Genomic DNA, 25,206 nt, shown 5'->3' with positions numbered 1-25,206 from the left:
CATGTGCAGTATGAATACATAGATATATATTCTATATAAATATATAGAAAAAGCAATAATGCTCCCTCTCTCTTTCTCTATGTGTGTGTATACATATATACCTATACAGACGTATACACATATATGTGTACTGGGGGCACCATTTCTTTTTCTATATATGTATATATGCATATGCATATATTAATATATATCTACACATCAACATATGTATATGTATATACATATGTATAAACTGGGAGCAGTTTCTATTTCTATATATGTATACAGAGAATATACACGTTCACACACATATAATGTGCATCTATGTATATGTGCACATATATGTACTGGGAGCACATTTCTGTTTCTATATGTGTATATAGAGAATATATACATATTTATATACATGTATAAATATACACACATACACATATATATGCACATATGCATATGTACTCACGTACATGAACTAGGAGCATAATTTCTTTTTTAGTTGATAAAAGTGGACTTGGAACACTCTGATTTCTTTTCTGTCTGTCTTTTTTTTTTTTGGCTAGGCAATGGAGTTATGAGACTTGCCCAGGGTCACATAGCTAGTAAGTGTTATGTGTCTGAGGCCAGATTTGAACTCAGGTTCTCCTGAGTCCAGCGCCGGTGCTGTATCTACTGTACCACCAGCTGCCCCTGAAACACTCTCATTTCCTGCTGAGATCCCGGACTTTGGTCATTTGGGCCAAGCTTTCGAGGGGCCTCAGTTACAGCCCAGTCCAATTTTGCACACACATTCAAAGCATGACCTTAGAAGTAGGAGTTCAAAGGCTGGGTTGTGCTGGCTACTGGGCCAACACTAGCTAAGGGTACCCATTAAAGACCTTCAGACAACTGCCTTTTTGTTTATATGATCATGACCCATGTTTGCTTTGACTTTATTGTTTGATTATTCATAAAACCTTGCACTGATTTACAAAAATTTCTCACTTCTCTAGGGAAGTGGGTAGAGCAGGGCAGGGAACGAAGTAAAAGAGGAGGCAGCACAGTGGAGTGGAGATTATGTTAGATTTGTAGTCAGAGGACCCAGGTTCAATTCCCGGGTCTGTCATTAACTCCTTTCGTGTTATCTTGGCTTGTCTGGGCCTCAGCTGTAAAATGAGGCTATTGGACTAAATGGTCTTCTAGGGCCCCAGAAGTTCGAACTCGCTGGTCCCATTTTTGAAAGGCGAGGAGGCATACGTGGATCACTTTCCTCTGTTTTGTTCTGCAGTTCTCTGCTTGTCCTCCCGGCCCAAAGATTTAAATTGTCATTTCTGGGTATGGCCGATAAGTTCTCTATGACTCCGTGCGGCGAAGCTCATGGTTCCTAACCCACGGTCCAAATGCTGCCGCTTGACAGATGCTGCTGTTTAAAAATAGATCTCAAAGTATTTCAGGATGCTCCTCTACAGCTGAACTATTTCCCTTTCTCATCTGGTCTATCCTTATGCTCCAGTCTGAACGAGAACATGGCACAGGACTCCATGGAATGGTGTTTGTGTTTTTTCCTTCTTAGCCCTTGGAGAATTCCAGGGACCTGCACACAAGCAGATTTCATGCAGAGGCTTGTTTCTGGAGTCTTTCTAAGCCAACTCCTCTGGATGAAGTATGGGGAAGTTTGGGGCAACCCTGTGTCAAGCAAGTCTATCGGACCATTTTTCCAACATCAGGTGCTCGCGTCATGTCTCAGTGCCACATTTTGGTAATTCTCACGATATTCCAATTTTTGTCCATTGCTGTATCTGTTACGGTAATCTGAGATCAGCGATCTTTGATGTTCCTATTGTAATTGCCTTGTCACACCCATGTAAAATGGCAGATTTAATTAATACATGTTGTGTGTTCTAACTGTTCCACCCACTGGCCATTCCATCCCCCTCCCCCCCCATTTCCCTATTCCCTGAGACACAACAATATTGTAATTAGGCCGATTAATAACCCTACAATGGCCTCTAAGTGTTTAGTGAAAGGAAGAGTCAAGCTGTAGGCAAGCTTCATTGTGATCTTATTTTAAGAAACTGCCACAGCCACCCCAGCCTTGAGCATTCCTCACCCTGATCAGTCAGCAGCCATCAACATGGAGGCAAGACCCTCTACCAGCAAAAGTATTATGAATTGCTGCAGGTTCAGATGATAGGTACTATTTTTTTTAGAAATAAAGTATTTTTTAATTAAGGCATGCACCTTGTTTTTAGACATAATTCTACTGCATACTTAATAGACTACAGTACAGTGTAAACATAACTTTTGTATGCACTGGGAAACCAAAAAATTTGTTATAACACACTTTTTAACTCCACTTTATTGTGGTGGTCTAGAACCAAACCCTCAATATCTCTGAGATATGCTTGTATAACCATCAAGCTACCTGGAATTGGAGATTTGAATGAGGGAATCTGGAGAGAGTGTTCCCCCAAACCTTTGAGAAGGAGAGTTAATGGGAAGAAGGAGGAAGATGCAGAAGGCCAGCACCTACATCACACACACACACACACACACACACACACACACACACACACGCACACACACATACACACCCCTTGACTTGTAAACTTTGGGGTATTTTGACTTCCAATCTTTCCTTTGGTGTTCTAGAAGCCTCCTTGGAATTGCTGATGGCAGGGAGTGGAGGATAAAGATTCAAGGCTCTGCAAAAGAGTGAAGCAGAAAAACGGCACCGTTCCTGAGAGGGACAAGTTGACGACTCCAGCAAGGGACCCTCTAGGACCTGAGTTACCCTTTTGCCATGTGCTCTCTAAGCTTGAGCCCACTTTTCTCCTTTTCAAAAGCTAATTAAATCTAGCCAAGTGGATAACAATTAATAACCATGACTGGAAGCATATTAGTGGGGGAGGGGATGTGAGCTGTAGAGCATTAAAAAGACATCCCCCAGCCCCCCATTCTAGACCATCACAGCCATTCTTAGAAATCTGAAGGGACAAATAATCAGCCTTTCTCTTGGGGTTCTAATTCATTAGTACATGTGGGAATTGGGATTAGAAAAAAAAACCCAACAGTGCCTACACATGCTCCCTGGACACAGAGGGGTGGCTGGTGCAAATGCTAAGAGCTGAAGGTTGGAGGGCTAAGTCTGGGTAATAGCTAATAAGACACTGAGCTGGGGAGAGATGGGGTTAAATTCACTAGAAGAGGCAGAAAACTAAATTGCCTTCTCATAGCTGTAAGGAGTTAGTGCCCCTCCAAACTGATTTGCTTTTCATCAGCAGAATTATCTCCAAGTTGTGGCACAGAAGGATGGACATCTATGCTCAATTTTTCAGGGACGTTTCTTTTCTTCCTTTCTTCTCCTTTCTTTCTTTCTTTTTTTTTTTTTTGATCTGAGCATTTGAAAGGTTTTGCCTGTTAGCAGAAATTGAGGCTGGAGATTAAAGACTTTGGATCTTCCTGCAGCAGCACTTTGGGAAAAGCTCCTGGAAGTGGCTGCATCTCTGTTTTTCCTCGTGTGTAAAGTAGCTGGAATAATCCCATGAAATTGAACGTAATTTCAAAAACATATTTGTGACAGACTCCCAGGGTTATGGTGATTTACTGATATTGACATATTTGCAAAATGCTTAATTTGCAATTCCTGCAAATCTTCTTACACTTGGATTGTCATCTTCTCTTTGAAAAGATGGTACCTTTCCTCCAGCCAATGATTCTCTGGTTCAATCACACAAAGTTTATGTTTGGTGCACACTGGTGGTGCCAAAACATCACTAAAAGCCAATGACTGGAACTGATTGTTGAAGACCTTGGATAGGAGCCTGCCAGGGTATTTTTCCTGTATTTTTTGGTTCCCCAGGGAGAGCTTGGAGTGTTTCCTCTGGGAGAGCTTAAGGCTCCCAAATTGACCTCTAGAGAAGTGAGCCAAAATCACATGGAGAGACTGCACTGAAATCACTAATTCAATAAAGCAGTCTGAAGAAAAGGGGGTCTTCCTTCATCCCTACCTGAACCCTGATTCCCAAATAATGAGAAGCATTTGATGGGATGATTCTAGGGCAGGCCACCATGGGAAGATGTCCCAACATTATTATTTCGACTTCTTGGTTTTGCAAAATTGTCTTAGGCTCATGGGATCATAGATTCAGACCTAGAAAGGATCTCAGAAGTCAACCAGTCCAACCAGCCTCCTCATTCTACAAACTGAAGCCCAGAGAAATGAAATTATTTTGCCCAAACTCCAAGAGGTGGCAGACTAGGAGTTGAACCCGGATCCGTTGTTTAGCACAATGCCTGCTACACAGTGGGCATTCAGTAAATGTTTATTGATTGATTGGCTCCAGATTTAGAACTCATTCTCTGAAAGATGACTTGGATACTCTTCTCTTGTAGAGAGGAACACAAATAACTTCTCTGTTGATTCTTGAGGGATATCCTATTAATGATGGCTTTCTTAACAAGGCAGAGAAAGAAACAACCCAAAGTTTGTACAGATGAGAATGAACTAGATGGAGTTCAGGGGATATTAGCTCTAGAACTCAGAGGGACTTGGGAGGACATTTAGTCCAACCTTGTCATTTTATAGATGTGGGTACTCATTCCCTGAAGGGTTAATGACTGGCTCAGAGTCACAGAGTGACCCAGCTGAGATTTGAAACCAAGTACTGGGACTCCAAGCCCAACATTTTCCCCAATGTACTACACTGCCTGCCAAGTCAAGGAGAGATTGACCTCTATTGGAATGGTTTACTGTTCTGGGGCTACTTGATATACCTGCTGATACAACTTGGAGTAGGAGATCCATGTGTGTGTGTGTGTGTGTGTGGACTGTCCATTCATCTTCAGGTAGGAACTTGAGTTTCTCAACAGATATAAACTATGGCAGTCCACACCTACCACATCTTCAGGAAGCCAAGAGAACAGAGTTTCCTTTTACTTACGGTCCTGGTGAGGTTTGAGATAGCTAGCTGTTCTAATCACAGCCTTTCCTTTTAGTAACTAGAAGGGGAAAGGGGTCTGAGTGGTAGACAGAATCACATTTTCTCAGAGTTGTGAGGGACCTTAGAGGCTAGTTAGTCTAAATACTCCGTGAATAAGAATCGATTCTACAATCCAACAAGGAGGCTTGTGGTAGATGGAAGCCTATGGTTCCCTACATTTCACCTTCTGTGAAAAGAGAGAAGTTGGTCCATGGTATAGAGCAAAGAGACAGAGGAGTTGGGTTACCATTTGCACTGTTACTTACTGTATGACATTGGACAAATCACCTCCCAGGGCCTCAGTTTCCCCATATTTGAGTGAGAGAGTTGGATGGGATGATCTCTGAGGTCCCCTCCAATTCTATATTGGGCAAAGAAAAGACAAATGAGAAGAGTGGGCCGGAGGAGCCAAGACTCCAGAGTACAGAATAAGGAGGATAAATCGAGAGGCTAAAGGATGTGGGGCAGGATGTGCAGCACCAAGTTGGGCACAGGAGAGATAGCCACAAATAAGAGACGATAAGACAGTAGCAATAGCAAGAAAGGAAAGAAAGGAGGAAGAATAATAGATGAGAGGAAAGAAAAGAAATGAGAGAGAATAGAGACCAAACACAGAGGAAAGATAAAGGTGGGGAAAAAGAGAAAGAAAAAAGTAAGGAAATAGGAGAAGACAGGGAGAGCTGTCACTAAGATGGAGAAAAGCCAAGTGTTCAAGAAATCTGGTCTTGTTCCTTATATTAGGTTGGTGTTGGCGCACAGAGGCCTGATTCAGGCGTGAGATGTGTAGTATGGGGAAGAGCCAATGATGCCCAAAGAGACAGAAAAATGCCATTAGGAAGCAGCCTGGAAAAGGCAGGTTTGCTGGCCTAAACGTTTACATATTGCATCATTTTCTCCCTTCCTAGAAGAGGCAGAGACCCCCTCCCCATTCCAACTCTACATATAAAATCAAGAACTGTACTTTTACTTCTGATAAAGCAAACACAGTGGCATGCTTTCTCTGTACTGCTCCCTTCTCCTGTGTTTTCCCACAATCCTTCCCTTTTCCTTTTCCAAAGGCCCACAGACATTTCCCTTCTGTGATTTTGACATTCCCCTTTCTTCCCCATGTGACCTGGGTAGTCTTTAAACCTTATTATATCTCCCTTGGACTCTTAAAAACACTGTAAACACAGGGGCTCTTAGAATCTGACCTTTCAAAATTATCACTACCCACAATGCTCTGCAGTGGTATTGGTGAGAAGACAAAAATGTCGTTTTTTGCTTATCCAGCCACAGAGCTTGCTTCCTTCTTGAGAACTTAGGGTTCCTCTATTAACCTTTTGTTATATATGAATCATATAACTGATTATGTCATCTATAGGGGCATATGGATACATACCAACATATGATCATCATATGTATTAATTATATTACATAATCATGCATGAATAGTTTTAATAAAAATTCCTGCTCCTGAACAGAGAAACCTTGGCCTTTCTCCATCAGTCCCTCAAGAGAGGCTGTGATCAGTCTCATTTATCACTTTGATGTCCTGGACTCCTTTGTTTGACCACTCTACTCTTGGCTTCTCTGTTTCTACCTGATTCGTGGAGGGATAGAGATTTGAGGAGAAGGGGAGTTCTTATATTGAAAAGGCTTAACAGATTAGGTACACAATATGGAGTAGTAAATGAACATGGTAATCTAGTCTTTGGCATACCCCAATATCCCAGATTTTGGAACAAGACATCACTATTTGACAAAAATTGCTGAGAAAGCTGGAAAGCAGTTTGGAAGAAAATAGGTATAGACCAACATCTCACTATATATCAAGATAAGGTCAAAGTGGGTATGTGTTAAAGGATGATATCATGGACAAATTTAGAAGGTCATGGAATAATTGGCCTGTTAGTTTGTGAATAAGGAAAGAATTTCTGACCAAATAAGAGATAGAGAGCATTGTGGGATATAATATGGGTAATTTTGATTACATCAAATTAGAGCAATTCAAAGAAGACCAATGCAGCCAAGATTAAAAGGCAAATTGGAAAAAAAAATTTACAGCAAGTTTCTCTGACGAAGTCTTCATTTCTCAATAATATAGAGAACTGAGTCAAATTTATAAGAATATGAGTCATTCCCCAATTGATAAATGATCAAAGGACATGAACAAGCAGTTTTCAGAAGAAGAAATAAAAACTTTCTATAGTCATATGAAAAAAATCTCTAAATCACCTTTACTTTTAGGCAGTTGGGGTTAAGTGACTTGCCCAGGGTCACACAGCTAGTAAGTGACAAGTGTTTGGTCTGAGGCTGGATTTGAACTCAGGTCCTCCTGACTTCAAGGCCAGTGCTCTATCCACTGCATCACCTAACTGCCCCTCTAAATCACCATTGATTAGAGAAATGCACATTAAAACAACTTTGAGGCACCACCTTACACCTATCAGGTTGGTTAATAGGACAGAAAAGAAAAATGACAAATGTTGGAGGGGATGCAGAAAAATAGGAACACATGCATTGTTGTTGGAGCTGTGAACTGATCCAGCCATTCTGGAGAGCAATTTGGAACTATACCCAAAGGGCTATAAAACTATCCTTTGACCCAGCAATACCACTACTAGGAAAAGGAAAAGGACCTATACGTACAAAAATATTGATAGTAGCTCTTTTTGTGGTGGCAAAGAATTGGAAATTGAGGAGATATCTATCAACTGGGGAATGGCTGAACAAGTTGTGTTGTATAATATTGTGTTATAAGAAATGACAAGCAGGATGCTTTCAGAAAAACCTGGGAAGACTTACACGAATATATGCAAAGTGAAATGAGCAGAACCAGGAGAACATTGTACATAGTAACAGCAATATTGTATGATGCTGTGAATGACTTAGCTATTCTCAGAAATACAATGATCCAAGATAATTCTGAAGGACTTATGATGAAAAATGCTAATCATTTCCAGAGAAAGAACTGATGGAATCTGAATGCAGACTAAAGAATAATTAAAAAACTTTCTTTATTAATCTTGGTTTTTTTTGGTCTGTATTTTCTTTTGCAACACAGCTAATATGGAAATATTTTGTGTGACTATACATGTATAATCTATAGAAAATTACTTGCCTTCTCAAGTACAGGGGAGGGGAGGGAGAGAATTTGGAGCTCAAAATTTAAAAAAAATAGGTCAAAAATGTTTGTTAATACATAATTGAGAAAAATGAAACAAAAAAATTTTTAAAAAAGGGCTTAACATTTATTAAGCATCCATCAAATGTCAGGGGCTGGGAATTCTCTTTTTTTTTTTTTTTGGTGAGGCAATTGGGGTTAAGTGACTTACCCAGAGTCACACAGCTAGTTAGTGTTATGTGTCTGAGGCTGGATTTGAACTTAGGTCCTCCTGATTCCAGGGCTGGTGCCCTGTCCACTGTGCCACCTAGCTGCCCCAGGGAATTCTCCTTAAAGCCAACATTTCATTGCTGATCTGAACATTTATGCCTCCTTACAGTTTTCTTATTTTTTAGAACTGTTCTTAAACATGGGAGTCACACAGATGAAGTACCTACCAGTAGCAATGCGGTATACTGGAATATTTACCTGATTTAAAGTCAGAGGACCTGGGTTCATCAACTATTTTATTTCTCTGGGTCTCATTTTCCTTTTCTGTAAAATGAAAGCATTCAATCTGATTGTCTCCAAGGCTCTTTCCAGTTCTAAATCTGGGTTCCTGTAACAGCTATGTATGTCATCTCATTGGGAGGTAGGTGCTATTATTACCCTCATTTTATAGAGGTAAAGTGACTAGCTTAGAGTCATGCAGCTAGGAAGTATCTCAGGCAGGGTTTGAACTCAGATCGTCTATGATCTAGCATTCTTATGCCCTGTGCCACTGAGCTGGGAAAATGGTTTGAAGGGCACCCCAGAAGGAATCATCCTCACCCCAGACCCAGACTATCTCCCTCTCACACTTGCCAAAGTACCTGAAATTTTGCCAAAGACTAATCTTTGGAAGGATTATGACTTCAGTTTTCTCTATTAAGAAGCAAATATTCCTGGGAGGAATGGTAAACATTTATCACCATTGATGCTGTCATTCAAATTTGGTTAACAGGTGATCCCAGGCATTACTCTTAACAGGTGATCCCAGGTCCTACTAAGGTAGGATCTTTATTGGATATTTGTCATAAAAGCCAGCCCAGGTTGATGGAGGGAGGGGAAGAGAAGGTCAGGCTTGGGTGGGATGTTGGAGTGGCAGGCAGTAGGACTTGCCAGGATGATGGGGTGTGTGTGTGTGTGTGTGTGTGTGTGTGTTACTAAAAGAGAAGCAGGAAGCACAAAATGGACCAGAGGGGTACTGAAGACAAAATTCTCCACTTTGCCTGGGGCTGGCTTTGTTTATGTTGATTTCCATGTGTTTGAGATGACAATATCTTGGATGGAAACCAGAGTTTATAAAATCCAGGCAGGCTTGGTTGCATTTGATTCAACCAAAGCATGCCTAACCTGATTTTGGAAAAGCTCCCCTCCTGGAAAAAGGAAGTTTGGCCTGTGGGTGCTTTCTGTGATTTGACTCTCTTCACCTGAGACAGTGATTGATTGCATGTGTGTGAGGGGCTCAGGGTGAGACACACAGACACACACGTGGAAGGAATTTTTCCAGGAAATAAAATACACCAGTACATTTCACTGAAGGCCCTAACAAAGCCAGGGCCTCTGAACACTTTTCTCCCACTGAAATCATTGGAACGGATGACCTGGAAATGGGTGAATCCAGATTGTGTCCCTCTGTTTCGCTGATGTACCTTGCCAGGTTTCCTTGGACCTATACCAGATCTTCAGGGAAAACAGTTTAGAACCTGAACTGTCTGGGTCAAACCCCACTGTTTGGCAAACCAAGCCAATGGCTTCCCTACAAAAAGTAGGCTGCTGCCTCCTGGTATATTTCTTTTCAAGGATAAAGGCAGAGGGGAGTCTAGGCACATATACAAAGATGGGCAGGGACTATCCATGGCAGCTTAGCCAAATGGTACTATCTTCTTATGGTATGGAGGATGGAGACCTGGACCTAGAGTTAGAAGGTTGGAGTTCAAATTCCAGCTCAGTCGCTGTCCAGCTTGTCTGACCCTGGCCAAATGATTGAGTTTTTTTAGGATTTTGTTTTCTCAGATGCAAATAAAAGAGAAGGAAAACCCACATTTGCCATGTGCCTACTATATACTGAGGGCACCTAGGAGGTGCAATGGATAAAGCACTGGGTCTGGAGTCAGGATCCAGCCTTAGACACTTTTTAGCTATGTGACCCTGGGCAAGTCACTTAACCCTGTTTGCCTCAGTTTCCTCATCTATAAAATGAGCTGGAGAAGGAAACGGCACACCACTCCAGTATCTTTGCCAAGAAAACTCCAAATGGGGTCACAAAGAATCAGACATGACTGAATAACAACTATATGCCAGGCACAGTGCTAAGTACTCTACAAATATTGTTTCATATGTAACCTCACAACAACCCTGGGAAGTGGGTGTTATTATTATCCCCATCTTATAATTTGGGAAACTGAGGCAGATAGAAGTGAAGTGACTTGCCTAAGGTCACACAGTTTAAAAGTGAGCCTAAATTTGAACTCAGGTCTTCTCTGCACCACCTAGTTTCCTCTAAAGGCAGTGGTGGGAATTAATGTCTAAGGTTCCTCCCAGCTCTGGGTCCTGAGGTTTTCTGATTTTCAAGTAGTGGCACACACACGGAATCAAAGCATTGAGGCTGACCTTGACCTTCCAAGTCCCCGAAGAGGACCAGAGAACAAATGTTCCCCTCCCCCCACCCCCAGATGGTGAAGTGTCTGGTTCACTTTGCTCTTAACTTGATAACAGTGAAGACAGAATGAATTTCATTTGTTGGAGTAAAGTCTTCAGAAAAGCTTTCGCCTAAAATAAAAAATTAGTCACTTACATTTACCAGAATCTATTTCAAGAAAACATTAGTACTAAATGCTGGAGGGACTTGGGGAAGAGAATCCAAAGATTTCCTTATGTTTTACCCTTTAGACTTTAGCCCCTAAAAAGTCAGTTCTCAATCACCAGAGGGAATAGGGGATAGAGATAGTGTGAAGAATTGAAATCTACAGGTAATGCCAAAATCTCATTCCATCCATTGGTTTCGGTCTGTCTCCTCCCAACACCCCCACCCCGACACCTTACACCAGAGCTGCTAACAATAGCAAAAAGGAATGGGCTAAATCTTTTTCCTTCTCACTCATAGGTACAGTTGCTAACAAATAGTGAGGATGCCTATGGACTGGCAGAAGGGAGGAAGAAGAGATGGAGGGATGAGAAGCCAGGATAATGCCCAAAGTGAGGGTCAAGCAACAAGATTTCCCAGACCACACACACGTGCCATGCATTTATCCAGATGTTCCACTGAACAACATATTCTACTCTATGAAAGTGCTCCTTGGCCCTGAGAACAGTGTCCACAGGGGAGAAACAATCATATTTTAATTACTTTTTTAAAAGGGGTATTTAATTGCCAACAAGAAGGCAGCCTTGGGATGAAAGAGCACATTTTTTCCTGTCTAGTCTAAACCATATTTCATTGTGGATTTTGGCTTTGGACATAAGCTGGAGACTCTGGTCTGAGTCCCATTTGTTTTGCCACAAATCCACTGACTTGAAAACACAGAAAGCTGGTGCCAGGTTGTAAGCAAGACTCAGAAAGATTTCTCAACCACGTGACACTTTCAACATTCATTCATTCCAAAAATGTATTAATAATTTATTGAATGAAGTGCTCTGTGCTAGGATTTGGGGAAGAGGTGATAATGAGGCAGGATATGATGCTGACCCTCATTGATACAGGGGGACAAGACACCAACACAGTTAACTAAGACACAGGAGATCACCGCGTCAATGCATTAGAGAGATGAAGAACAAAATGCCTGGTGTGGTCCATAGCTGAGTATTGATGGAGGCCATCAGGGAAGGCTTCCTGGAAGGAGAATGTTTGAGATGGCCTTTAACAGAACTTGTGCAAAAAAGAGGAAGGAGGTCGACGGAAACAGCGTGACTCAAGACTGAAGACAGTATAATGGACATTTGAGGGGCTGACTCTTGTCATAGGAAGGGAGAAGGGAACTTATCAAGGGCCTACTGTACTACTCAGCAAATTCTGTCCTCATGATAACCCTGGGAAGTAGGGGCTATTATTATCTCCATTAAGGGATACTGGGGGATGACTATTGAGGCAGTCAGATGTTAAGTGACTTGCCCAGGGTCACACAGCTAGTAATTGGATTTGAACTCAGGTCATCCTGATCCATTGAGCCACTAGGGGAATTGTGTAAAGGAATCAGGATTTATAGATTTCAGAGGCTGCACCTAGTTACAGAATCACAGAGTTCAAGAGTTGGAGAGGATGCCAGGGGTCACTTAGTCCACTTTGAGAGTCAGTGTGGCATAGTGGTTAGGGTGCTAGACTCAGAGTTAGGAAGACCCGTGTTCAAATCCCACTACGGATACTTGCTAACTGTGTGGCCTTGGGCAACTATAGCTAACATTTGCATGGTGCATTAAGGTTTGGAAAGCACTTTACCTTACTTTGGTAACATTACTGGGCAAACGTCTTAACATTTCTGTACTTCAGTTTTCTCATCTGCAAAATGCAGGCATTGGACTATGATGATGATGATGATGATGATGATGATGATGATGATGATGACAATAGCTAGCATTTATAAAGCACTTTAAGATTATAAAGTACTTTACATATATCGTGTCATTTGATTCTCACAACAGTCTTGTGCTATTACTATCCTCATTTTACATATGAGGAAACTGAGGCTGAGGCAGGTCACGTGATTTGCCCAGGGTCACACAGCAAGCAAGTGTCTAAAGCAGGATTCAAACTCAGGTCTTCTTGGCTCCAATTCAAGACACTACTCACCATTCCACCTGGCTGCCCCAGGTGACCTGTCAGGTGCCCCTGTGAACCGATGCTTACACAAGGACAATCTCTATAATGTGTAGTCATCTAGCCTCCAGTGATGGGGGACCTGCCATCTGACTTCAGATGGCAATGCAATTCACCCTGGTTGGCTATTAGAAGTTTTTCTTTACGCTAAGCCTCAATTTGCCTTTTTTTTTTTTTGCAACTTTTACCTTTTGATTCTAGTTCTGCTCTTTGAGGTCAAGCAGAACAAATTTCAGACTCCTAATTTTATAGGCATGTTTAGTTTCATTGACTCAGCTAAGGTCACGGAGGTAGGCTGTATCAGAGTTGGGATTTGAAGCTTGGGGCTTGTAGGCAGAGAGATCTGAGTTCAAATCCGACCTCAGATACTTACTAGCTGTGTGATCCTGGCAAGTGACTTAATCCTATTTGCCTCTGTTCCTCATCTGTAAAATGGGCTGGAGAAGGAAATGGCAAACCACTCCAGAATCTTTGTCAAGAAAACCCCAAATGGGGTCACCAAGAGTTGGACACAACTGAACAACAACAATAACAAATCCCATGCTCTTTCTGGTTTGCCATGCTTCCTCTCAAGGACAACTCTGAAATATTCTTTGACTTTTCTGTCAGAGACAATGATGCAATTAAAAAAAAACAGCTGAGGGGGCTTCCCTCAAACAATCAAAAACTAGGCTGACATGTCAAGATCCTCCTGTCCCTGCCGTTTCTCAGAAGGTCAGGTGTATCCTGTTTCCTTTTCCAAAAAGTTTTGCTGTGGAAAGTGGGAGTAAGATGTTCCTTTACCCCCAAGCTCTCCATCCCTCTCCCTGATGCACCACCGCCTCCCACTCTTCAACACGAACCCACAATGAGAATTAGACATGGCCCACTGCATCTTTACAGATGGTGAGGCTTCCTACAAAGTGAGAAGATATTTTATTCAGCATGATGCCTGACTGACATAATTAATGAACATAATTAAAAAATAAAAGAACAAACCATGAAATATGAACAAAATGGTTCCAGTAGATTGAATGTGGTCCTGGGAAGTCAGGAGGCTCGGATGGGGCCCCTAAATATGTGGCAATTCCCTTGCTTTTTTGTGTTGCCCTTTCTTGATGCATATAGTGACTGATAAAAAGCATAAAAAACTGTGAGATGTAGAAGAAAGGAACCTTTGAGTTCATCTAGTCCAGATCTTCCATTTTACAGGTTGGGGAAATGACAGCCATGGGGTGACTTATTTAAGTCTAGCAGCTCATTTGGGATGGCCCTTCATGCTCTTGTTCATGTACCTCTTTTCTTCTCTATCCTGTACTATGTGCACCACCCTCCAATGTATTCATCCTTCTTCAGAAGTATACCCTTTTTTTTGTTACTCCTTCTACATCAATCCTCTGCACCCCCCTGTCCCATGCATGATCTCTGATGTCTTTCCTCTTTCCCATAATTCCACACTGGTGCTTTGTTATAGTTCTGTTTTTGCACTCTATACTATGGTACCATCATTTAGGTGAAACAGCCTAATAGGGACATTTTTTGGAATGTTAGTAAGTCATTTCCCTTGGTGGTGTTCAAGACGTACCAAGAACACACTTAATTCCTCTCCACAATCACAAGTGTTTTTAGCAAAGGTCCAATATGCTTGCCTTTCATTGGCTCCCTGGGATATTGTGAGCTTAAATCATATAGTATGTGTAAAAGTTCTTGGGGAAAAAGGCATTGTGTAGCTGTCCAAGAAAGTACGGCCCCTAGGCAGCTGGTATAGAGCGTATAGAGTGCTGAGCCTGGAGTCAGGAAGACCTGAGTTCAAATCCAGCCTTAGACACTTATTAGCTGTGTGACCCTGAGCAAGTCACTCAAGCTCTGCTTGCCTCAGTTTCTTCAACTGTAAAATGTGGATAAGGACAGTACTTATTTTGCAGAGTTGTTGTGAGATAAGATAATATTTGTAAAAGTGCTTAGCATCATGGCTGGGATACAGTAAATGCCACATAAATACTTATTCCCTTCCCCCATCAATTACAGCAATCAGAAACCAAATCCTACAGTTTCAACATTCCCACTTTGAACTCAGTTGAGAATTTAGGGGTTTAAGGTTCATGGGAATATTTCTAAGTGAGAACTTCTTTAATGTTCAAGTCTTCCAAAAGGTCAAAATATCTGCAGGTGTTGGCAGTAAGCCTCTGCTGTCTTCCTTTCGCATCTCAAATACAGCCCCCCAAGGAGTCTAGTGCCTCCTGCTGGTGACTTTTTGGCAATGGGTCATAACTCAGTGTCAGCTACTGCCCATTTGGTTCTGTGGGGTCAACTACGCAGAACATTCCCCTTATTTTACGATATCTAATCCTGGATGGAACAAATACCAAGATAGCAATTCCATTTTATAGCTTGTTCCCTATTTCCTCTCCTTTGTCTGCACAAGGACAAGCCTGAATCACAGCCTTTTTCTGGTACTATTATCTGTTTGCTCTGTGATCATGAATGAGGGGTGATTTAGGCGACTTAGATGAAATTCAGCACTTTGGAAAGGGAAGATCAAGAACAACCCGCCATAATCACAGCAGGAAATGTCCACAACTTTCCATATCACCAACCAGCATCCCTTAGACTTGTGTTGTATCATGGAAAAGGCAGGAGACCTGAGTTACAGTTGTGGCACCCTGCTTCCAGTTCTATGACCTCAGAGCAGTCAAGAATTCTCTGCCTCATTTTCTTCATCTTTAAAATGGCAATAATACTTACAGAGTTACAATAAAAAAATTTGTAAACCTTAATTATTCATGATGTGTTATTTGCTCTTGTGCTAGCGGTCCCTTTTGCCATCACTGAAAAACTCATGGCTTTCCATTTGTTATTGTTGCCTTGATAAATACAGTGAATTGGGCTTGACCTTTTTGGGGCTGGAATGCAAGGTGAGGGAGGGTGGAATGAGTAGTAAGCCCTATATTGGTGCTAGCCACCAAAAGTGTCAATCTCATGCTGTAAAAAGGTTTTAATACTCTTGATGCCTGGTTCTGTTGAATTACAGAATCTCAGAGTTGGAAGCAACCTCAAAAGCCACCCAATCCAACCTGAACCTGAATAAGAATCCTCTTACCAACTAGGGCTCATTTAACTTCTGCTTGGAGATCTCCAATGAAGAGGAGCCAACCTCAAGGCAGCTAATTCCCTTTGGGAATAGATTCGATTATTAGGGTGTTTTTCCATATATCAAGCCTTAATCTACTTCTCTGAAACTCCCACTCACAACTCCCACTTCTATATTCCTGGAGCAAGAGAATGACTCTAATGTCCTTCAAATACTTGAAGACAGCCATCGATACCACCTCCTATATCCTCTATTGTCCAAGCTAAACCATCCAGTTTCTACAACCGACCTTCATTTGCCACAGTCCTCCCATACTCCTTGTGGCCCTCTTTTGCACACGTTCTACCTTATCTATGCCCTTCCTAAAATGTGATACTTGGAAATGACCACAGCACTCTAGAGGTAGTCTGACCAGGGCACACAACAGCAGAACTATCATCTTCCTTGTTCTGGATGTTACAGCTCTCTTGAAGCAGCCTAGGATAGCATTAGTTCTTTGTGGCTACCATGTCACACTTTTCACTCACACTTAGCTTGTGACCAATTTCAAGACTTTTTTTCTGGGAACAGTATTTAGTCTCACCTCTCCCATCCTAGATTTTTTTTAAAGTGAATCCAAGTATAGGATTTTATATTTACCCCTATTCAATTTTATCTTATTAGATTAAACCCAAGGTCCTAGCCTGTCAAGATCTTGTTTCAGGGTCCTGACACTGATAGCTAACATATTTGCTATTGCTCTTAACTTGGTGACAAGGAAGGTTTCATTTCTGTCTTTGTATCCCCAATGTCTAGAAGATATTTAATGAATTCTTGCTGAATTGAATTGAATCTGAAATAAAAATGTTAAATAGCCTAGAGACAAGGGCAGATCTTTGTGGCAATCTATTAGATCTCTCCCTCCAAGTTGCCATTGGTCCATTAATAACCATGCTTTGGGTCAAGCCCATTCAACTGATTTTAAAGCCACTTAATTATATTATCATCTAGCCTGTATCTCTACATCTTGTATCCAGAGAGAGCATAAGAGACTTTGTTAAGTGTTTTGCTGAAACTTAAGTATATTACATCTATACCCCTGCTCTATCAGGCTAATTATCCTAGGAAATAACATTAATTTAGCATTACCCATTCTTTTTTTAATAAAGCCTCTTCTTATTTAGTGATCACTGCTTCCTTTTCTAAATATACATAAACCACCTCTTTAGTAATGTACTCTATAATTTTGCCCTGAATTAGGATCACAAGATCATAGATTCAGAGCTGGAAGAGCTGTTGGGGTCTAACCCAGAACTTCTTAAACTGTGGGCTGCAACCCCATGTGGGGTCTTGAAAAATTTGGCAACATAAAAGCTTTCTGAATATGCAGAAACCAAAAATTAGTTAAAAATCAAAGGTGTAATGAAACAGAGGTGTTTCTGGTAGTGCTTGCCCATCTTGCACCATGAAACTTCCCTGCAGCCTTGGTTCTGAGCACAGAGCATGCACACTTTGCACTGCACCTGCCCTCAGGTCATGTAATGCCAAGAATGCTGCTGTGGCAAAAGTTTAAGAAGCCCTGGTCTAACCCCCTCCCTTCATAGATGAGGAAACTGAGAAAGAGAATGGTTAAATGACTTCTGCAAGGTCATACAGGTACTAGGTGTTTGATTTGAACCCAATGCTTATTGATCGAGGCTATCTACTCTGACTAGCAGTTCTAGCTCTTCTTATATCCTCCTCTCAGCGTACCTAAACAAAAAAATCCTATTGATTGTCCTTAGCATTTATTACCAGTCTTAGCTAACTGTTCCCCCCCCCCCCCCCCCTCTTTGTAACGCCATTGCTTAGCAGCGCCTGGAACATAACAAGTACTTAATAAGTGCCAATTAACTGACTGACTGTGAGCTTTAGGGTCCCTGATACTACTTTCACAGGACTAAACTATCCTTTGGTGTTCATCCTTATATGTCTCTTTAAAATCTGAGCTGGCTTGATAAGCACCCTGTATATCTTCTTAAGGCTGCATCTCTTTCTCTTCCCCATTTTTAGGAGTTCTGCTTGCAACTTCAGAATTTCATTATTGAGAGGTGGGCCAGCCTTCTTGGGCCTGCAAAACATTAGACTCCTACTTATGCTTTTTTCTGAAACTTTATCACCCAATCCTGATCCTGGTGGTTGTTAGCTTTATTGACTCCTAAGACTGTCCTTGCTTCCTCTATGAATTTACTGCCTGGCTCACAGTTGTCCTCTCTTCTGCACCTCCTGCCTCATATGTTGATTCTCCATCAAAAATCCCAACTTCCAACTCTGCACTATGTTCTTGAATCTCTTGCTCCCCTTGTTCTATCTCCATTCAAGCCATGACAAACCCTAACTGGGGATTGCTTCCACTGCCTACCAACTTCACCCTTACTCCCATGTGTTGAATGGAGCTGGAGAAAAATCACAAAACCATGCTGACCGGGTCCACTACAAATTTGTGTTATCTAATCTCAACTGGACCCATATTGGATCAAGGCAAAAATTCACTTTCTCCTTAATTGATTCAATATTCTGCTTTTCCCAGCAGCTGTTCCAAACCTTTTCATCTCTCCCCAAGCCTCTTATCTCACTGCACCCCTTCCTCTTCTCTCAGTCGAGGAGCTCACTTCATACATCACTGAAAAAAATTGAATTCATCTGCCAAGAGCTCCCTTTTTCCTCCTCATCTCACATCATGCAGACATCTTTCCCTAATATATTCTGGTTCATTCTGGTCTCAGATGAAGAGACGGTCCTCCTCCTTGCCAAATCCAGCCTTTCTATATGCAACACTCTATCTCATCTTCCTCAGCATATTGCTCCTACTATTATTTTATTCTCTTATCTTCAATCCCTCCTCATCTATTGGCTTCTTCTCTGCTGCCCATAAACAGTTCATATCTTATCCATCCTTAAAGAAAAAACAAAACAAAACTAAAAAACCCTCCCTCGATCTGACAATTCTGCAAGCTATCATCCTATATTCTTCCTTCCCTTCATGGCTAAACTTCTTGAGAAAGCTGGCTAGACTTGATGCCTTGACTTACTTTCTTCTTATTTGCTTTTTAAACCTTCTGAAATCTGGCTTCCAAGCTTATTATTCATCAGAAACTGCTTCTCCAAAGTTACCAGTGATCTCTTAAATGTAAAGTTGAATGATCTTTTCTCAGCTGCCATCCTTCTTGACCACCCTGCAGCCTTTGACTGCAAAGAATCTTTATGCAGATGATTCCCATATTTATATACTCAGTCCTAGTCTCTCTCTAGAGCTCCAGGCTTGCATCACTAGCTAACTAATTTGGACCTCTAATTGTGGTCTTAGCTCATCAGCTCAGACTCTGAACTTTGTTCCCTCCTCCTCCTCTTCTTCCTCCTCCTCTCTGCTCTAGCTTTTCATAACCCTTCTCTGTCCTTGTTTTCCTCCTATTTGTCCAACACTCTTCAGTCTCTTTTGTGGGTCCTTTATCTGTCATGTCCACTAACTGTGAATGTCCCACTAGGTGCTCTGCTGGGTCCCCTCTCTTTCTGCTCTCTGTTGTCTCATTTGACGATCTCATCAGCTTCTATTGGTACAATGATCATCTCTGTGTAGAGGATTTTCATATCTATATATATCTAATCCTAGTTTCTATTTTGAGCTCTAGTCTTGAATCGCCAGCTACCCAATTTGGAATCTCTAAGCATGATCTCAGCTCATCTGCTTAGACTCTTCACCTTGCTACTGTCATCTGGTTCTTCTAGCACCTTGGAGTGTGATCTCAGCTTCATCTTCAAAACCCAGGGTAACTCCCTTGGGCCTCCCCCCCCCAATGAATTGGCTTCTTGGACTTGCTCTCTGGCCATTCTGCTCTTGGCTCAGCTCCAAGATCCATTGGTTCAGCACTTGACCCACAATGCCACAAATTCCATTGGTTGGATATGATTATGTTGGTTGGATATGTTATGAGGTTATGAGTTGGATAGCTTATGAGGTTGGATAGATATGATTGTTTAAAAACAATATTTTTTGGGAGGAGTCTTTATATATGTATATATACATCTATAGATATGTATGCACATATACACATGTGTATGTATATATGTACATGTATGTATATGTGTAGATATGTGTGTGTATAAATAAACATGGGCAAGATTTAACAAGGCTGCTTCCCAAACTCAGTGGTCTTGCTTAAATTCTATGTGCAAAAGCACCCTGGTATTGCCTGCACGTGTCAAAGTCCTTCCTTTCCTGATGTGTCAATAAGTCAAGGAGCATTTATCAAGCACGTAGTATGTATCAGGCACTGCATGTTGCCGATGTACTTAGAAATTTCCCATGAAAAGTTTCTCTGGAAAACTTAATAAAAAGGGAGTGGAAAGGCAAAGTCAAGCACGTAACATTTCCACTGGGCCTGTTGCCTGTTTTTTCTTCAGGTCTATGTCTATTTTTTCTAAGTCTTAGGACCAGAGTTTATTTCATCCTTCCTTCCTTCCTTCCTTCCTTCCTTCCTTCCTTCCTTCCTTCCTTCCTTCCTTCCTTCCTTCCTTCCTTCCTTCCTTCCTTCCTTCCTTCCTTCTTTCCTTCCTTCCTTCCTTCCTTCCTTCCTTCCTTCCTTCCTTCCTTCCTTCCTTCCTTCCTTCCTTCCTTCCTTCCTTCCTTCCTTCCTTCTTTCCTTCCTCGCTTCCTTCCTTCCTTCCTCCATTCCTTCCTTCCTTCCTTCCTTCCTTCCTTCCTTCCTTCCTTCCTTCCTTCCTTCCTTCCTTCCTTCCTCTTTCCCTTCTTTCTTTTTTCTTTCCTTCTAATTTTAAGAAATAGATTTTCCTTTCATTCTTAGCCATTTATTATCTCTAGACTCTTATTTGTGTTCTCACTAAAGAGAACACATTTCCCCATCCTAGTGTGATTGAGCAGATGTGTCTTTTTAAGAGTTCATCTCCTTTCTTAACCTTTTGTCTCACTGTCCCAAGAGGTCTTTGAGGGATAGAAAATTTTTTTTCCTTCTATTTTTAAAGCCTGGAAACAGGGAAGTTCCCACCCATCTCTCCTGGAATTGTTCCATGTGACTTAGATTCTGACTACTTGAGAAGGCATTTGGGCATTTGATTGGTAGTCTGAAATTTTTTACTTTACCTTAAATATGTGTGTAACAGAGAGAATGATACAAAAGGGAAAGTTGAGGGGGAATGAATGTGTATATGTGTGTATGTGTGTGCATGAACACATGAGAGAGAGAGAGAGAAAGAGACAGAGACAGAGACAGAGACAGAGTCACAGACAGAGAGCACTGATCATCCCTTGATCATTCATTGGGTACCCTGTATTCCTGAAGATTTTGCCTCGTCTATCATACATATACACATCATTCTACCTTGGTGAGATTCCAAACTGGAGAATGTGCCTGAGCCATTACCTGAGTGTATCATTTACTTATCCAATTTAAAAACTCGACTTAGTATATGAGTCAGTTCAGAGCCAGAGTGACTAGCCACCTCGTCAGAGGGGGAGTAGCCTGTGTTTTTAATACTTAATTTTGTTTTTTGCATTTTCTCCCTGTATCAGTTGACATCAGAGGTGTGTTCTGGCTCTCAATTTCAATAATCTCTGCATTTCTTCTGAGCAATCAGCCCTCTTTACCCGTTTTGACTCTATTCTGCACAAAGGGATCCCAATTCTAAAACTCATCCATAATATGCCAGCTAATTCTCACCCTATGTGGTTCATAAATTGAGAAAGAACCGTTTGGGTGAGTCCTATAATCTGCCTTCTCCGTGAGACTGAGGACTAATTTCAACTGTGTAAGAAACTAAGTGAAGCCAGATACTGTTCAGTGTTTTCAAGCTGGTGTAAGGCCAACACAAGTGAAATGGAGTGAAATGTGAGGGTGGAGGGGCCTTTGAAAATCAAAACCAGAAAGGCTCCCCTTTCTTTTTCATTCCCTCTCTGAGCTCCACCCGCCCATCCCCCACTACTTAGAAAGTCAGTCTGGACTACCATCAGAAACAGATTCCCCACAGAGACTGTGGCTTCCTGGCCCAGTTTACTGTTACCCTAAGCTATTCACAGACAGGGCACTGTGGTATGAACATGACAGAAAGGCTAAGAGCTGGCGTCTCTCACTGCCATGTGGAAAGGGTAACGAGCCGAACTGTGTGAGAACATTTTAAAAAATGTGCTTACCAGGGCCTGTGATAAACATTAGAGGTATAAATGCAAGCAGGCAAGACATTCCCTGCCATCAACGAGCTTCTGTTCTGATGGGGGGAAGATAATACAAGACAACATGGGGGAACTGGAAGCAGGGCACGCTTTGGAGCTGTTAGCTTGGAAGGGACTCGGAGTCCTTGCCCTTTCTGGGCCGGATAAGGCTGATGTTCACCTATCAGGGTGGTCCCAGAAGCAGACTCCAAAGTTTAAGGGATAGGAGGAAGATGATGGCCACCTGCAGGCAGAATGCTTAGGAACTTAGAATAGTTGATATCACTGGGCACTGTCAATTCCTGCAGTTGGGTTGGAAAGATTAATAAACTCAAGGCAGCCAAAAGAAACCAAAACCCCAAAAATTTGAGTCAAGGATTAGTACTTGGGGCAAAACCCTTAGGGTTAAATTTTTACCAGAGTCAAATGATTAGCTTTTCAAAGTGAGAAAGGATAGCTGCCTCAGCAATCATCATAGACTCCTTCATTTTACAGATTTGTGATTTATCGTAGGTCACAAATGAAGAAATGCTTTTAGAAGAGTGAATGTGGTGTAGTGGACTTGGAGTCAGGAAGACCTGGGTTCCAATCCTACCTTGGATACTTACTGGCCACATGACCCAGAACAACACACTTAAGCTCTCTTTGCCTCAGTTTCCTCAGTAGCCTGTAAGATTCCTTCTCTTTAAAAGCTCTAAGTCTACGATCTCATGAACCATCAAATTGTCTGGCAATGTTTGCTACTTACTTCCCCCAGGACTGTGACTGGTCCTGTGCACCACATTCATCAGGAGCTCATGAGTGGCTTGGAAGGCAATTCCCTTCTGGGCACTGGACAGTTCTGATAACATAATCATGCTGGCCGTGAAATGAGAAGCAGTGGTGGTGGTGGTATGTTGTGTGTGCGTGTGTGTGTGTGTGTGTGTGTGTGTGTGTGTGTTTGTGTGTGTAGATTGTGTTTCAAAGCAAAAGTTTAGTTTTCATTTTTTTTTTCTGTTTAAAAGTAAGGGCCAGTTTGATGGCTCTATGGAGAAGGATTTTGAAGTGATCAGTGAATGCTGGGAAACCATCCTTGATAAGAAGGTAAAAACATCATTAAACCATGATGATTTGATAATTGTGTGATTTCAGCAGTGTGGAAGGAAGGAAAGAAAGAAGGAAGGGAGGAAGGAGTAAGGAAGGAAGGAAGGAAGGAAGGGAGGAATCTGTGTGTTTTATATCTGATTTGAAGTCAATACTCAACAGAATGATGGAGGAAGTTATCTCTATAGTTACTTCTGTTACATACTCATATAATTTTACTAGATATGCAAGTAACATTTTGTCTAAAGGGAACCTTCAAGGCTGGCATAGGTCTCTTTTATTAAGTTAAATGTTTAAAAAGAAAAATAGACACTGTGGGATCTTGCATTCTCTATACCTTTCACTCAGTTGTGTGACCCTCAAGATGTGGCTGGTTGTAGACAGTCACCTGCAAACTCCTCCCTCTTCTATTCCTGGAGCTGGAAGAGATCTCAGAGACCATCTAGTCTAACCCCCTCATTTCATGGATGAGGAATCTGAGAAAGGTTGTGACTTGCCTAAGGTCATACACATCAGACTTGAATCTGATTTCCAAAGCTGTGCTCTGATGTGTGTACATAGAAAGCTCTGATGAAGACTTGGTGGGAATCTACAAGAAGACCAATGAATCAGGAGTTTCTGAAGTCTTTTCAGTTTCCTCTTACAGAAAACCCCATTCCTTATTTTCATCTCTTCTTTCAGAATCTTCCAAGAGGCAGAATAGTATAGTAAATAGAGAGCCTGTCTTGGAATCAGGTCCTGCCTTCCATAAACGCTGGCTATGTGGGTAAGCCACTTAATTTCCCAGTGCCCCCAGGCAACTTTCTAAGATGATCTACTTTGGTAAAGAAAGCTTTCTCATTGGGAGTTCTCTTTCCCCATGAAATCCCACCTAATTTTTTTTTAATCTTCCACTTTTAGATATCTTGAAAACATATCCTTTTACTTTTAAGATTGCCTTTAAAATCATTACTTCCAACACAAATCTTTTTTTTTGCATATTTCTGGTCAGGTGCCCAATTACTGTTCCCAATTTTAAATGGCAATATCTTAAGATTTTTTGCCACTTTCTTACATAGCATATATAAAGATGGTAGATTCCAGATGTGATGGGCTTACAAAATCAATGCCAATGAAAATAATGAAAATGCCAGATCATTTCCATTTTGAAGTTTTGGAGTTTTTGTTTGTTTGTTTAAACTATAATTATTTTCAGAATGATTTGTATCTTCTATCAAGCCTCCTACAGACTCATTTTTCTCTTCAATGATTTTTTTTTTTTTACTATTTCACAAGATGGTATTTGTAATCTTCCACATCTACCTCCTGCGTAATGTTTTGCCAATGAGCTCTAACTCTAAACTGTGCTTTGGGCTGTCCCATGTCTTTAAAGATCAGGGAGAATAAGTGTTTTCTGGGCTTTGAAAGGCCTCCTTGTTGTAGTGATTTTTTGCATTAGTTAGACAGCTGTAAATAGTGGTGCTAAATCCTATACTTTGGTTCATTTCGCATTTTCCCAGAGTTTACAGCCTGGGTCGGGAAGGTTATAATTGCACACAGTATTTTCTTCTCATCTTTATTTTTTCTTCCAGTCTGGAAGATTTTGACACTTTGACCTTTGCAGTAACCACTAAATGATGTAACTTCACATAGACAGATGATTTTGAAAGGACTGCTACATATGTAATTAGTCACTTCCTGTTAATGAAGAAGAATGTAGTTTCTTTTTTTAAATGACATTTGCTGCTTACCACATCCAGAACATTCCTACCATCGTCTTGAAGAAAATATTAATGATGTATAGATACTAGGTTTCTGTATAGTGCATAAGCTTTTGGTCTTTTTTCATTTTTTTTACATTGAAACATACATTCCAACATCGCTCTCACTAGCGTTTCTCAGACAAAGTACCATGTTAAAGTCACTGAGTGTCAATGTTTATATGTTGACTTAGGTTGGAAGATCTTGACAAGTTCTTCACGAATTTTCTTTAATTGTTCATTCTTTGCAATGCTATTG

At 41.3% G+C, this 25,206-nt stretch overlaps 1 protein-coding gene and 1 long non-coding RNA gene across 2 annotated transcripts in view; one reads left to right on the top strand and one right to left on the bottom strand.

The window, feature by feature from the left end:
* Nucleotides 1-4,774, top strand: part of LOC110197213 (uncharacterized) — an 81,721-nt gene extending 76,947 nt beyond the window's left edge. The window contains exon 4 of the long non-coding RNA XR_013483386.1: nt 2,605-4,774. This is a non-coding gene — a long non-coding RNA (uncharacterized LOC110197213). The remainder of the gene's footprint in view (nt 1-2,604) is intronic.
* The window catches only part of SLC9A9 (solute carrier family 9 member A9), a 745,308-nt gene that overhangs the window by 47,323 nt on the left and 672,779 nt on the right, over nt 1-25,206 (bottom strand). The gene's annotated exons all lie outside the window — the stretch shown is intronic.

This window comes from Phascolarctos cinereus, unplaced genomic scaffold, assembly GCF_003287225.1.
Source record: "Phascolarctos cinereus isolate Bilbo 61053 unplaced genomic scaffold, phaCin_HiC Scaffold_7;HRSCAF=346, whole genome shotgun sequence".
NCBI classification, from domain to species: domain Eukaryota; kingdom Metazoa; phylum Chordata; class Mammalia; order Diprotodontia; family Phascolarctidae; genus Phascolarctos; species Phascolarctos cinereus.
This window is presented reverse-complemented; position numbering and strand designations above follow the sequence as displayed.